The sequence below is a fragment of the Neopsephotus bourkii genome, unplaced genomic scaffold (genome assembly GCF_033783945.1).
Source record: "Neopsephotus bourkii isolate Nb327-2 ecotype Australia unplaced genomic scaffold, CSIRO-AGI_Nbou_v1 NB_1181, whole genome shotgun sequence".
Lineage (NCBI taxonomy): Eukaryota > Metazoa > Chordata > Aves > Psittaciformes > Psittacidae > Neopsephotus > Neopsephotus bourkii.
This window is the reverse complement of record NW_026901666.1, coordinates 1,294,603-1,310,000: the sequence shown is the minus strand read 5'-3', so window position 1 is coordinate 1,310,000 and position 15,398 is coordinate 1,294,603. Positions and strand designations below refer to the sequence as shown.

Below are 15,398 nucleotides of genomic sequence, written 5' to 3'. Positions count from 1 at the left end.
GCATTACTCCATGGCCAGCATTCAGACAGCAGTTATTTCACTAGCATTTGATGGAGTTACTTTCCATGGGTAATTTTAAGAAGGGCATTGCAATTCTACCCAGAGTTTGTTTAAAATTAAAGACTTTTCATTCTAGAGAGCTTGCCAAGTTGGGTAAAAGTGGTTTTAAAGATAAAATAATAACATCTTGGAAAAGCAACAACAACAAAGCCAAAACTATACTGTTATCTAAAGTAGTGTGATTTACTGATGAGCTTCTGACAATAAAAGGCTTACATGCTTGCTACCATCTTTCAACTGCACCCCTCAAAATCTAATGACCTTATCAATGAAAAGGAAACAATACAATCCATTTTGTGGCAGATAAACTTATTACACAAAAGGAAAAGAATAGAAGGCTGAAGAACTTGTATAGAGTACAATAAATTTATTAGAGTCAGAATCTGGTCAGCAATAACTTCTGTGTTGTTTTAAAAGGTATTTTACTGTGCTTTATCATTTGCGGAAAGAAAGCCTTATAACCACAATAACTGCCCTATCATAGACTGGTTAAATAGTTTTTGAGATAGAGATCACCATTTCGAAGACTCGTATATCCCAGCACGGTAGATGTAGCACTACTTTTGTACTTTGTTCAGCCTTGTCAGGGATAGATGTTCATAGAAATATATATCAAATGGTGTTTCTTCTTCCCTCCATGTACACAATTACTGTAACTCAACTTGAAACCAAATGAACTCAGACTTCAGAGCTGTTAGCAGTGATTTGCATGATTACCACAAATAAGGGTGGTAGCAGAGTGTTCAAAAGCTGTTTCCTTCATGTTGACAACACTTTATGATCAAATGACTAGCTTCACCTCTTATAGCTTTTTCCTTCTGGGATAAGAAAATTGAATTTTTAGGATATATAACAAGCAACACGTAGCATGAAATCATGGTGTAATAGGGATGTACAAATAAAAGGCCAAAAAGGAGATTCACAGCACTGCTGTTATTTCCTACCCTTAAAATTCAAATTAGTCAGTATTTTAAAGAAAACTTTACACTACGTAAATATTCTCAAAATGTGCTTAATATTCAGCATTTGTGGAAAAAAGTTCAAAGATATTTTTTCTTTTATTTTTCCTCCCTGCATTTTCTCTCTAATTGGTTGGACACCTTTGAAGTTCAAGATATGTCATTATCACTAACTCGCATAAAATGTGACAAAAAAAATCCTGAATTTAAAAAACCAAATGTTATAAATCTGAACTCATCCAAAGTTCTAAAATTAGTCAAATAGGAAACCAGAAGGTATAGAAAGGTCCATCAGTAATATTTTAATTCAAGAGACATTCTTTCATATTAGTTCTATATCAAGCCATATCTAAATTCTGTAACAAGTTTCTACATGTCTAGGTTCTTGAATTTTATTTCCATCTCAGAGGTATAGGGTCTTTTGGGTTGTTTTTTTTTTGTTGTTTGTTTGTTTTTGTGGGATTTTTTACTTAAAAAAAAAAAACAAACCAAAAATCAAACCTAAAAGAAAACAGGTTCTGCAAAAGAGAAATCCTATTTGTCAAAACTAACTTTTCCGTTTTCTTTTCTTATTTTTTTATTTTTTGCCTGTGCTCACATTTTCACTTCTCAGTGTGCTGTAGATTGTTATATTTCTTTTGGCACTAAGGAGAGTGGGATGCCTCGTATCTCTCAAGGCACAAGTCACTTCATACTGTCAGAAAATGAGACATGAGTCCCTGTGTGCACTTCACATTTTCATGATTCCCTCTGCAAGCACAGAAACATAATTAAAAAAATCCCAAACCTTTTTACCCTTGCTTACAGCCCTGTTTCAGAGACACAATGGCAAATTCCAGATTGCAGCACTGAGGTTGGACAGGTTTCTGACATCACATGAACCTGAAATGTGCAGAAGGACTGGGAAAGCAGTATGACGAGTGCTACTTAGCTTACTGCTACTTACTTAACTTACTGTTATTTCCAATTTGATGTCTGTGTACTACAGAAAACAGTCACACCTGAACATCCCCACAATAACTAACTCTTTACTGAGGCTCCTGTTTCTCAGTGAAGAGTCTTAGGGAACTGCCTGACCTTTTCTGCAAAAGTCAGTTTTATGGGTCTTTGATCCTTCTATTTGGTGCTAGACAATCACTGCCATTCACCTTCTTTGGTTTCTCAAGATTCTGTGCTGGATTATATATAAGAAACCTTCAGGTTTTGTGCAAACCCCCTCTAGCCCTGCTGCTCCCCTGAGTGTCTGAGGCAGTGGGGGAAAAGCATTATACATGAACCTGCAGTTACAAGGGTAGAAGTATTTCCCATTTCCCAAATACTCCAGAGAAATGTAGTGTTTTTGTCTATAGGTGGTGCTGCGTGAGCCTGGAAAAAAAAAAACTGCATTTCAGCTAGGCTGTATGGTGCACAGACGGTGCTTCCCTGTGTGGTGCAGGACCAGTCCTTGGTCTCCGTAAGCATGTCCATTTTGAGGGTCTCTGTCTTTAGGGACTCTAAAACATTACAGTAGGAACAATGCTCAGCTGTTTGGTGCTGCGTTTTAGACCTCTTGATGTTATTTGTGGTTAAATGTAAAATTGTAAAGCAAAAGCAGTGAAGTGAAATGATAATGAGGGTGATACCAACAGCTTTCCAAGGGAGAAGAATGGCTGCAGCAATGTCTCTCCTCTGGTTTGTTTAGGGTCAGACATTTCAGTCATCTTTGAAACTTTAACCACTCTTTCAGTCCAGAAATAGTTGATCCCTTTTTCACTTTTTTAATCCATGCTTCTTTGGGAATAGTGACTGAGGATCATACCCAGTAATAGTTTGCATTATCCCATTCCCATTTTATGTTCCTAGTTTTCTAATTTTGACCTTGGAAATGGTGAAATACAGTAAAGTACAGATGTATTTTAAAGAACCATCCTGTAAAGCAAGAAGGGCTGAAACCAGAAGACTGGGTCAGATACAGCAGTCAGATTACAGCAGTTTTATGTCAGAAAACATTATAAGAATTGTGGAATATACAATTGCTGTGCTGACAAAAACAAAAAAGTGCTTTTCATCTAAACAAATTCTTCTGATTTATTGTGTTTTTTACGTATGTTGTATTTAATATTTCCATCCTCCTTAAACACTCCATAGCTTTCCAAGAGTGTTGGAGAACTACAAGGCCACATTTTTGGCATTGTGGGTGACCTCACTATTAATCAGAAAACATCTGGGCAGGCGAAGTAGCGCATGTGGGTGTGTGTGTGTGCTCAGAAAGCTGCAGATGGATTAACAACCCTTCCATGCACAGGCCACCAGATTGTGTATCTTACTTGGAAAAAGCCCTGGTGGGTTCTTGCCTCCGGGTTTCACAGGCATTTCTCTGTGAACTGCATGATTTGCAGAAGTTTATTTTAGCTTGTATCTCAGGGGCTGCCATGCACCAGGAGCTGAGTGAGGAGCCAGGGCAGATGCTGGTGTCAGGTACTGGTACTACGGTAGGAAGGAGATAGCTCATGTCTGCCACTTACCTGTGTTTACCAGCCTAGTGGCTACACTTGGGTTTGTTTAGGAAGTCCCTTGAAGCATCTCTCCTAAAGTACAAGTACTTTTTTCTTTGTTTGCTTTTTGTTGTTTAGTGTATGCTCAGGTTGGTATGTCCTGCAGAGATTTGTATTAAACTTTCATATTACATTTTCAGCAGAGACCTCACAATTTGCTTAGTGCGCATCAGTAGAGAAGATATGTAATAAAATCCAGAGAAGTGTACTTATTTTCCAGAATACAGACACTAATCTACCATTATGTTTTTTACATTTAACAGTATAAACAACGATTTAGTTCGCCCTTTGTGTCCTAAATGTGCTTAGATCCATCACGGTCAAAATTGAAGGGCAAGGGAAAAGGACGATGAAAAGATGTTAAATATTGCACAGAAATAACCCAAAATACAATTCTGTTTGATAGCATAAGCACATTGTTAAAAAATGAACAAGTAATAGGATAGGAAAAGATGTGTATTTATGGTTGCATACAGTGCAGAAACAAGTCCAGGCTGTGTCTGATGGTGTTTACCAACTAGTGGAAAAAGTCTCTTTTATATTACAGGGTTGTCCCCTGTCTTGTTTATCCAAGAGAAGAAATACCTTGTGTTGGTGGCCTCAAGGAGAAGAAGCCCTGCAAGGGTTCAGCAGGTATCCCCACCACCTAAAGAACTACCAGAAGAGGACTGGTATCCTTTTGAGCTATACTGCAAGTTGCAGGATCAGAAGAAGAAACTCTAAAAAGAAAAGACTTTTTTTTTTTTTTTGTCTGTAGGTGGGGGTTTGTCTGTGTAAAGAAGCTGTTTCAGAATAAGACAGTGAGTGAACTTAAAGCATGATCCTTACTCTGCAATGACTTTCTAGAAGGATATTTGTTTTGCTCTATCAGTGCTTACTGCAGCAACTGGCAAGTGTACCATTCCTGTGTTAGTAACAAGATGGGGGAGCCATTGTTGAATGGTTATTCTGAGCCCAGACCTGTATGCGAGCATTCCATGGTAAACAAGCATCCAAGCGAATAATAAGTAGGCTGAATCTAAGCAGGAGGACAGGTTTATGACCAAAGCCAGCTATGTTGGCACAAAGTATAGCAGAAAGCAAGGGCAGCAGGTTTTACTGTTGTCTCCTGCTTGATGCCCCAGTGGAGGGAAAGCTCCTTCAGAGAGAGCACAGGGTGATGGGCCACATGGTCTCAGCACAGACTGCACTACACTGCAGAACAAATACTGTGCACAACAGCTGATTTCCCAGGCTGGGTTGATGAGAGAAGGGGCTGCTGATATATTTGATTATAATAGCCGTTACATCAACTTTCTGACTGTTAAAAAGATGGTGAATGACAAAAGGCAAATGAAGAGTAAGTCAAGAGACACATGTGCAGGAGGGTGTAGGAAGCAGAGCAGTCATGCGTCATGTCTAGAAATAGAGCGCATGTGTAGGGAGAGATGTTCATTGATGGGATGTGGTAGGTAAGCAAGGTAAGAGCAAGCTGTGAGGTAAACTACTCTGGCTATAGGATATACTCCTGCCAGTCAATTTTACGTATAGAATTCTGCCCCACTCAACACTTTTACCATGGACTGTCATAAATTAGGCAAATACCAAAAATCATTACAAGTTTGGCTAGAAGTTACATTTTTTTGTTTGGCGCAGTTTCTTTATTTCAAGTTATTAAGTAGTGCTTGTACATTTTGTATTATTATGAAACCTAAAGTCCCAATGTGTCCCATCTTATATGACATGTTAATAAAAGTTCTTTAGGTAGCAAAATATTTGCAGTCTTGCCTCAGCTCAGAAGTCTGATAGGATGCACTGAGATTGAACAGCCATTTAGACTATTTCTAAGGGATCAAAATATGCTACTGATTTAAGCAAAAATGTTTCCTCACAGATTTTTATACAGCTTTTTAATATAACACAGAACTGAGAACATTTTATAGTATTTTTTCATAAAAGGTTTGAACTTTGTATAGTCAACCTACCAAAAAATGTATAAATTATACAAGGAAAAAAAAAACCTGCATGATTTTTTTTCTCTGGGAAGTGGAGCAGTTAATATTCAACATGAAATGTTTAATCTTTAAATACATTATAATCTAACTGCTTAGGATAATTTTTGCTTTAATACCTTAAGAGTCTGCAAAGCCTGAAGGATGGGATTATTAAAATGGAATTTTAATGTCAAAATTATCAGAGAAGAGAACCTATTGCTAGTGTTCATAAAAAAAAAATGTATTCAATTTCTGTTTGATTTGTTCAAATAAGAGATGAGAATATATTTGGTTATAGCTAGTAAGTATTCCAAAAGTTGATCAGACAACTGCAGGTCATTGCAACGCAAGTGCCATCAACTATGGGAATTAGTATATTTAAGACATTGAAGTTTGTGGTTACATATAAGCATACCTGGACTAATGACTCAGATATAAGCTTATATGAAGATGCTACGTAGGGAGAGAGAAGCAAATAAAAACTGTATAGTTGCCAAACAAACAGCATTACTAACTGCCCACATATTACAAAAAAAATCCCAAAACAAAACAAAACAAACCGCAAAAGAAACCCCAACAATAAAAACCCCAAACAGACAGACTTTAATGTGTCTTGCAGGTGTAAATAAAAAACTCTGACTTGCTTAGAATTTAGGTTTTAAGTCTTTCTCCCTGGTTGCCACGGGTATTGGGTTGTTGCCAAGAGCAGAAGCCAGGCTCCTTATAGCTGTGATAACCAGCCAAATTTCAGATTTTCCTGATTGTGTAAAAATGAGCTCTGAAAAGCAACAAAAAAGCAACCAAAGCATCCCACCAACCTTCCCACTTGCCCTCCCTAGATTCATAAACAAACTGGACAACCTGCACCTATGTGTCACATGGTCCTACTAACAGCTATTGCTTGTTACCATTTAAGGTAGTCTCTCAATACAGATAAGTTAATCACTTCCCAGAACATAGACCTGTAAGGTCTTTGAAGATCAGTACAGTCTTGTCAGTTGTTTTTATGTGAACTACCATGTAAATCTTCCACAGATGGCCAGAAAAACCTGGAGGTTGCAGCTTCGACCCTCAGTTCCCAGCTGTGGTCTGTTTTTCAATATATATCAGTTCAGTGACTGCCAGAAAGGCATACAAAAGTGATCTAGCTTAAGAATATGAGGGAAGGATTCATGTTATGTTAATGCAGGCTCTAAGTGGTTTGGAAACCTGATTGAGTCTATTGGTTGTGGCAGCTTTTTCTCCTTCCTCTTGGAAGGTCTGGCATTGATTCTCTGGAATTAGTATAGTATTACGCAAGTTAACAAGGTAAAAATTACTGTTATAAAGTCACCTACTGTGTTCACAGGCTTCTTCTGTGATAAACTATATGGTGTGGATGCAAATTTGGTATGCTTGAAGGATGGAAAGCAAGAGTAAGAAACGCATGTTTTGCCTGCAGAGAAACAGCTAAGGGCAAATAGAAAAGCGATTCTGGTAAAAAGTGTCTACAAGAGAAAGGTGCTGTCACTGTGGTTTTATTGTTATCTCAACAATACAACTGAACAAATATTTGAGAGAGAGAAAAAGATGATTTTACAACTATTAAGATATCAAAGTAACTTTCATATTCATAAATTCTTTTATATTTTCCATTAATGCTTGTGCACAGTTTTTACTTTTATAATAACTTTCAGAGGAATTGACCATATTACAGTCAGTGTATTATGCATTTGCACAAATTGCACTCTTTAGTCTTTTCCTTTTTGTAAAAATTGATTTTTCTGGTTATAAAGGTTTTCTTTTTTCCTTCAGATTTTACATCACGAATAATACACCTGGGTCACTTCTCCAACCCTTTTTTTTTAACACTGGTAAGGATTTATTTGTATGAGGAGACAATCCGACTTACAATGAATAGTTGAAGACCGTAATAGAACAAAAAAATATTCAAATAATCCAGAGGTTGCAATATGTTTGTATAAAGTATTCAAACAATTTCAAATAACAACTGAACTTGTAAAAATCAACATCTGTTCATGGATTATTCATGAATCAAAATGGTAAGATTCCTTCAATAAAAATAGTCTTCAATGAATAGCTACCCTGGTTTCTGGGGGGAAAAAAAAAAAAAGGATTCATGCAAACAGAAATCTCAACTTCAAGACATTCATGAAGCTCAGATTCATTAATGCTAAAATTATCCTCTGGTCTATAAATTGCTGCACCAAACCCACTAATAAAAAAATCCAACAAGAACAACAACAACAAAACCCCCAAACAATAACAAGATAGCATTTACTGTATCAATTTAGGTTATTGTGGGGTCTTTTCTACAAACTATGTATTTGGAGTGAATCTGTAATTGCATTCGGCAATTTGTAAAGGAGGATTATCCTGTTAAAATGCAAACCTTTCTTTTTGTTTTAGCAAATACCTGCAACGATGAGTTCATATATAATAGGTTAAAACTATTAATAGAAACTATAATAAGAAATCAATAGCTGTTCAAACCTGCAAGTATGATTTTTGCCCAACTGAGAGGTAGGAAACTCTTCTATGGTTTGGCATACAGACACAAAAATCACACTAGGTATCATTTTCAGAACAATGCACATTTTTAATTTATGAATGTTCTTTTATAAACTTGTATATACAGTCACTCTTTTTTTGCCTTTTTTTTTTCCTCCAGTGCTACATAATTATAACTTGCAAAATGTAAATATTTATGAATTCACAGGATGTTCTTTGGAAGTGAAGAATATTATACTTGCAGATTTTTCTTGTACTTGCAGGATTCACATAATATTACTTGCCATCACGATGTACTGAAAAATGCAAAAAAAAAAATAATATTCTACATTTGACTTTTCTGAAAAATACCATCTGGTGTTATTTTTTGAGAGTTGGAGATTAGCTCTGTAATTGCTTATAGTTAGAGATAGACATTACTACATTTATTGACAATTTTATTCTCTACAATAATCTTACATTTAAATAGTGACTTTGTTCCTGAAGGATGCCAAAGTGATTAAACTGATATTCAAACACTTTGGATCACATCACCCACAACTGAAATGCAGCCATCTCTGGGGTGAAATATTGCAGCTGTTTAACAGCGCTGAACAGCACTGTATAACAGCTTTGGAAATGAAGAATACCTTATTCAGATGAAAACGGGGATATTTAGGTAGGCAAAATAATTATCCAAGTTGGTATTTGGCCAGGATGTTAGTGCTCATATGTCTATACTCAGAAAAAAAGTTATGCTGACTCCTTAATAACCAAAATTACTCAGGACCTTGGGTCTGCTGCTCATCTTAGAAAGGGCACTGCCCAACTGAAACCCCAGCCCTGTTCAGTGCTGACAGCTTGAGTCAGTTGGACTTTTCCTGACCACATGGATATCATGCACCAACTCTTGTGAACCTTATTGCATGGAAGAATCCACTGTGGTGGCTGTGCAGGTTTGGAGGCTGCAAGTGCATCTAAGTTGCCTCTCAGATAACTGTGATTTACAAAAATGGATTTTCAAAAATTTTACCTTTCCTTTGCCCCAATTTTGTCACACTTCAGAAGTGGGTGTCACCTCACCTAAACTCCAATGAGGTACATGAAGATAATAGTCAATGCCTTTCCGGATCTCTGTTGGCTTTCATATTTTTCATCTTGTTCATCTTGTTCATCAGATCACCTTACTATCTTGGGCTGGTTGTTCTTTGTTTTAGTTGATGTGCTCAGACTGGACAAATATTTCAGCAGGCATTTTCTTCCACACAGTTATACTAAAACTCTTCATGTCATTAGTTTTCCATCATACATCTACTGCTCATGAATTAAACGGACAGGACTTGAAATGTGAACTGCATCTACAATCTCAATGGAACAATACATTTAGCTCAGGTACATCATCAACATTAAAAGAAAGCACTGTCAAAGTTAAAAAGCAAGAAACTCTTTGGTAAATCATCGGCCTCCACATAAGTTTCTTTGCTTGTGTATGCCAAAAAATTCCTCCTCACTCACAGCTGCCAAACACAGTATATTTTTGCACTGCTCTCTGTTTATCATCTACAGTGCTTATTGATGTGCAATTACATCCAACTACACCAGCAGTGTGCTCTTTCTCATCTAGCTGTCAGAGGTGATCAAAATATCATGCCTATGGATTTCTTTAGCTCACATGCAGCAAAACTTCCACTGAATTTTATCTAGGTGGAGATGTTACATGAAGAAGTATTGTGGAAATCGATTTTCTTAAGGTTGTTCAGAAAGTCAGTGGCACGGCCAGGACTTTCTCAATTCCTGCTTCAATGGTTGTCATTGTACACCTAGCCAATTCACTGGAAGAGTTCACCTTTTTTAACTAAACGGGGGGGGGGGGGGGGGGGGGGTATTTGTTTTTTGGGTTGTTTTTTTTTTTTCCTTCTCTCAAGTTGTAGCAACAGCCAATTTTCTTACCTTGTTTCTTTTTGCTCAGGTTTGGTCACAGCTGGTTCAGTTCCTCAGGTACTCATAGTAGTGTTTGTATGTTTCTTGAGTGTAAATTCAGACACTTTGCACAGAAAGAAAAGGTTTGGGGTTTTTTATTTGCAGAAAAGCAAATAACAAGAGGAAAATAATATATTTTTTTTAAAAGTCATACAAAATGTCAATCTACAGTATGATTTTGTGATAATCAGAAACCAATATTTGTTATCTATTTGGTATAGCAATAATGTGGCTAGCTCTTGTTTTCTTGAAAAAACAAAATGAATTCCTAATCACAAAGACTTCAAGCCACTAAATGTAATGATTTGTGAGCAAAAAGCTGTGATGAGTCAAAACATGATGATTTTCTGTCTGTTAATGTGGATCCATTTGCTTTGCTGTAGAGAGAGAGAGTTGTTGCATGAATTTACCGGTTTTGAGATTAAACACTTCAAAGGATATCAGGATCAAACTTCTTGCTTCTCATTCTCTTTTTGGTGACAGGTAAAATACTTCAAAGTTTTTGTTTTGATGGAAAATGGTAGAAACAGACTTCTACCTAGCTCTTCTTCATCATAGTATTTCAGAGTAAGATCTAGTAAAAGCACAATCCTTAATCATTTTTGTTAATTACATTTATAAATAAACACATAAAAAATAAAATCATTAAAAGACACTATGAAATTATATATCTATAATTATAAAATATTAACGATTGTCTAGAACTAAACCAAGGCAGCTTATACGTAACTATGTGTATACTTTTATTTCATTTTTCCCTCCCTTTCTGTCTATAGCTGCTCTTACTCCTTTACAATTATCAGTACAGATATTTGTAAAAGAAACATTTAATCCTACATCTATAACATAGAGGTGTGCAAATCTTTTTCTTTGTTTTCTGATAATTATAAAGAGACTTTTATAATGCTCATTTCATCACTACTTAAGAATATTTTTATGCTATAATAAGTAAACAATAATTTCAGGGCAAATGAAAGACATCATTCCACTCAAAATGCATATTCTCATTTATCATGACAGAGTTTTTTGGAATTTGAAATCCAACTTGGAAAGGTTTTTTCACATGTGAATAATGTTTTGAATGCATTGTCATTTTAAATTGAATTAAAAAAAAAAACCAAACCAAAGCCACCTTCCCTCTTGATGTAGAAATGATTTACAATTCTTCATGCTAAAAAGACTTAAAAAAAATTTGGGAAATAATTTAAAAAAAAAAAATTGTTACATTTTCCAGTTCACATAGATGTGTGAAACTGTATGTTTTGCTTTAAATTATGCGCAGAAGGTGTGTCTCATTTTAAATTTTGGACCACCTTATGCCATCTATTTTTAACAGCTATTAGTGTTTGGGCCGTAAGTTGTTAAAAACTTCTGACCTAATTGGCCTTTTGTCCACAGCCTGCTCCTGGTGCATTTGAAGGTCAAGGCTTCTTCCAAAGAAATATTTTCTGTCTCTGTTTGCTGTGTACTGCTAATCAGTAGTAAACATTTGTATTTATGCAAATACAAGTAATGTAATTTTAAATACACTTGTGGGACACATCTAAATAACCAGCTATTTTCTCATCCTTTTTAGGAGAGGAACTACATTTTAAGGATATGTCATTAACAAGCTGTAGATGTGGCTGTCCTGTTAGAAGACCAGGATGCCTATTAGGAGCCAGATTATGAACTTTTGTGCTTATTTTATAGATTACTATTAATGTGAAATTCAACTATTTTTTAGAGCCTAATGATCAAGAAAGGACCATGTTAATATCACAGTGTGGACAAGATTATTCCCAATGATTTGAGACACTATGGTGAGATTTGAAACACATTGGGGTCACTTTAAACTTACTATTTTGCATTCATATTATTCTACCATGATGCAAAACATTCTAGTGTGCTATGTTATCAATAGAAAACCTGCAAAGTGTTTTGCCTTGACAGAGAACTAGAAAGCTACTTTCCTTCTGTATTTTCTAAATGAAATTGTCTACAAAAAAATCCAGTGCTTAGACTACACTTGATCCTGTAGGAATATATTGACTAATTTGATAAAAAAAAGGAAGAATGAATCACCTCTGGGGGAAAAATATTCTGACCACTTTAAATAAATTGAATGCTTATAATATATGGAAAAAAAACCCTTAGTTAGTGACATCATTAAACCATAGTAGTTTTGCTTCTAAAAGATAAATCAAGACTAAAAAAAAAATGAAAATGGAGACTTATAGAAAAAAAAAAAAAGCTCTACAGGTGTCTTCAGCAATTAAACTATCTTTTAAAGAGACATTAAAAATATTATTTTTATCCTTCTGAATGCTAAAATGTCATCCCAAGAATTGATTTCTAAGAAAATATCCTAAAAGAGGGTAAGCCTCAAGGGGACGAGTAGAAGTTTTAAAAGTTATTAAAATTGGCAAGTTGTCGACTCAAGAAAACATTCGTGCAATCAGATGTTGTAGAGGCAAGAAGCAGGAAATGTTTTAGGAAACTTTTTCAGAGGTTCAGTAAACTTCCCATAAGACTATAGATACTTATTTTTCAAAAAATCTCTTTTTTATTAAGTATAAAGTGAATTAGATTATCTTAGTCTGGAAAAATGAGAAAATGATGTCATTAGTTAGAGGTAGGTAAATTATCATTTGTATGAAAAACTATTGCATATAATCAACTTGAATTTACCTAAACTCCCCTTGCTGCTCTGTTCCTGGTCCCCTTGAGGAAAAACAACAACAACAAAAAAATAGTACATGCTTATATTCTGTAGTTCCAAAATGTGACTTAGTTTAAGTGAATAAAGGTCTGCATGGGGTTACAGTGAGGCCATCAATTTGTTTTAAAGGTGCTCAAACATAGCTGTACAAATGTAAGAATCTAGAATATTAATACTTTATTTAGATGACTGAGGAATAACTTATGTCTTAAGTAAACTCTCCTGATAATACAAGCCAGAGCACAGATGAACACTTTAATGCCAGGCTGCTCTACAGTGCTACTTGTGAGCACCCTGCTTTAAGAAGGTATCACACCATTGAAATTTGTTGAAGATGCTTGCTTATGGCTTACAATTTACCCGTCAAAGCTCCCACAATGACATAACACCTTTGATATTAATAGAGGATTTGTATTATTTCAGTTAGCAGTGCTCTAAATGAAGAGTTGGTCTCCACCTGAAACAGGCAAAGCAGAATTTTCTTGGGTTACTTTGGGGCTTGCAGGCATATTAAGGGATTAGGTTTCACTACTTAATCTGTGTGGGTTGCTGCTAGAAGGGTTCCCCCTATCTGGATTAGCTCCTAAAACTAAGAATCATAGTTTTTATAATAATTTTCTTTGCAGTGTTGGTTTTCAATGAGACAGGTAAATTGATTCAGCCTCCCTGAAGGCACACTGCTACTGACATGACAGAGCTGGATGAATGAGATGCTGATGAACAGGGTCCACTCTTCCTGCATATGCTATGGTCTTAAGTTTAAATCAGCCATGAAATAGCATTCAAAGGCTGAGGTGAGCACAGGGATGAAGCATGAAGTGAAATCCCAGCACACTTACAACTAAGATTTATTTTTACACAGGTTAGGTGATAGTTCACCTACAGTAATTTTATGTCTTGATGCATTCACAGACATATGTTGCAACTAAAAGGCAGTGTTTACAAATATGTAACGGGTGGGTGTCAGGATGATGGAGCTAGGCTTTTTTCAGTGATATCCAGTGACAGGACAAGGGGCAATGGGTGTAAACTGGAGCATAGAAGGTTCCACGTTAACATCAGGAAGAACTTCTTTACTGTGAGAGTGACAGAGCACTGGAACAGGTTGCCCAGGGGGGTTGTGGAGTCTCCCACATTGGAGATATTCAAGGCCCGCCTGGACAAGTTCCTGTGTGATGTACTCTAGGTTACCCTGCTCTTGCAGGGGGGTTGGACCAGATGATCTCTTGAGGTCCCTTCCAACCCTTGGGATTCTGTGATTCTGTGATTCTGTGTTGGCACAGACCTCACAAAAACTGTGGGTGAAGTAGGAAGCTTTTAACCATAAGAAAAGTAAGGTTCCAGAAAAATCTGCCTATGAAAGAAAAATATGGCTTTAAGGAAAACCAGGATCAGTTTAGGAAAGCAATTCTAAACTGGATATGATAGTGTGATTTGATGTACCAGTAGATCCCTTTTGGTCTTGTCACCTATGAAAAGAAGAGGTTCTAGAGTAACTAAGTGAAATAACTACCTGATATGCTTTTAGAGATTAGTATTTACATTAGTGTAAATAGAAATGTTGTGTGAAACAGTCGTGCTAATATAAGTAGTGTTGGGGTTCCTTCCCCAGTTTTGTTTTTTTTTTTGGTATAGGCATAGTCCAACAAAAAATTCAGGCACTTCTTTCTACAGTATCTGGATGATTCATGGGGGACTGCCTGTAAGCTCAGAATCATCAAGATACAGTGTGTTTTGTTGCCTCAGGGCTACTGGTTATGGTACTTCTCAGATCAGTGTAGGTGCTAGAAATAATATATTAAGGGCTTTGCTGTACCAGTGTTAGTTGCTGTACTGAATCTCAAATTTGAACTTTGAAGTGATTTTCTAGTGTATTATGCTCCTACAAATCCAGACAGGGAGACTATTTTCAGCTGAAATAAATAAATAAAATAGAAAAGCAAGATGCTGTAGTTACGAAGCATGTTGATAGTTTAAATCTCACTGCATAACGTGCATGTACCTGCTGGGTTGCAATATTGCTGTTAGTTCAGAAACGCAAATGACTGTTTCCTTCCCTGCAGTTGCACAGCAAGTAGGTAATCTATAAGTACCTGTGTGTAGCTCCAGATGGCAAATATCTTGCTACCTTGATGTACCTCCACCTTTCTGGTAAGTCTTTTTAGGCTTTAGATACTTGTTGGCACTCTATAGTGGTTAGAAATATACCCATAGCTTGATTTGAAAACACAGTAGGAGCGTTCCAGAATCTGATTATGAATACATTTTCCATTGTGATCTGACTGCCTGTAAACCCAAGGAATTTGGATCTCATTGTTCAGATCCTTTAATATATATCGAAGTCTCAAAATAATCATAGCCAGAGGATGGAAGTCATTACACTTTCTACAGGGAAAAAATGTCTCTACATGGACTCATTTGCACAAACTGGGTAGCTGTGTCTTGTTTTAATTGGAAATTGACATATCTACATGTGTGGTCTATGTTTTAAAGAGCTCAGAACCTGAAAAATAAGTATTTGGAAATGCAGAGTAGAACAGCCTTCTGATCTAGATTTCATTCATGATGATTTGTGAACTACAGTAGTTAGCTCATTAGAGTTATGCTTAGGAGGCCATATATAAATTACTTTTCTGTGAAAATATCTATATTGTGTCTTATACCAGAAAATTTTAGTTTACCCCTACAAATTATTTTCCAC

The 15,398-nt window shown here is 36.1% G+C and overlaps 1 long non-coding RNA gene across 1 annotated transcript; it reads left to right on the top strand.

Moving 5' to 3' along the window:
- Positions 1-11,401: 11,401 nt before the first annotated feature.
- On the top strand, positions 11,402-13,522 carry LOC133217950 (uncharacterized). Its single transcript, XR_009727013.1, has 3 exons — positions 11,402-11,505; positions 11,723-11,798; positions 13,324-13,522. It is a non-coding gene; the product is annotated as an uncharacterized LOC133217950 (long non-coding RNA).
- The last annotated feature ends 1,876 nt before the right edge of the window (positions 13,523-15,398 follow it).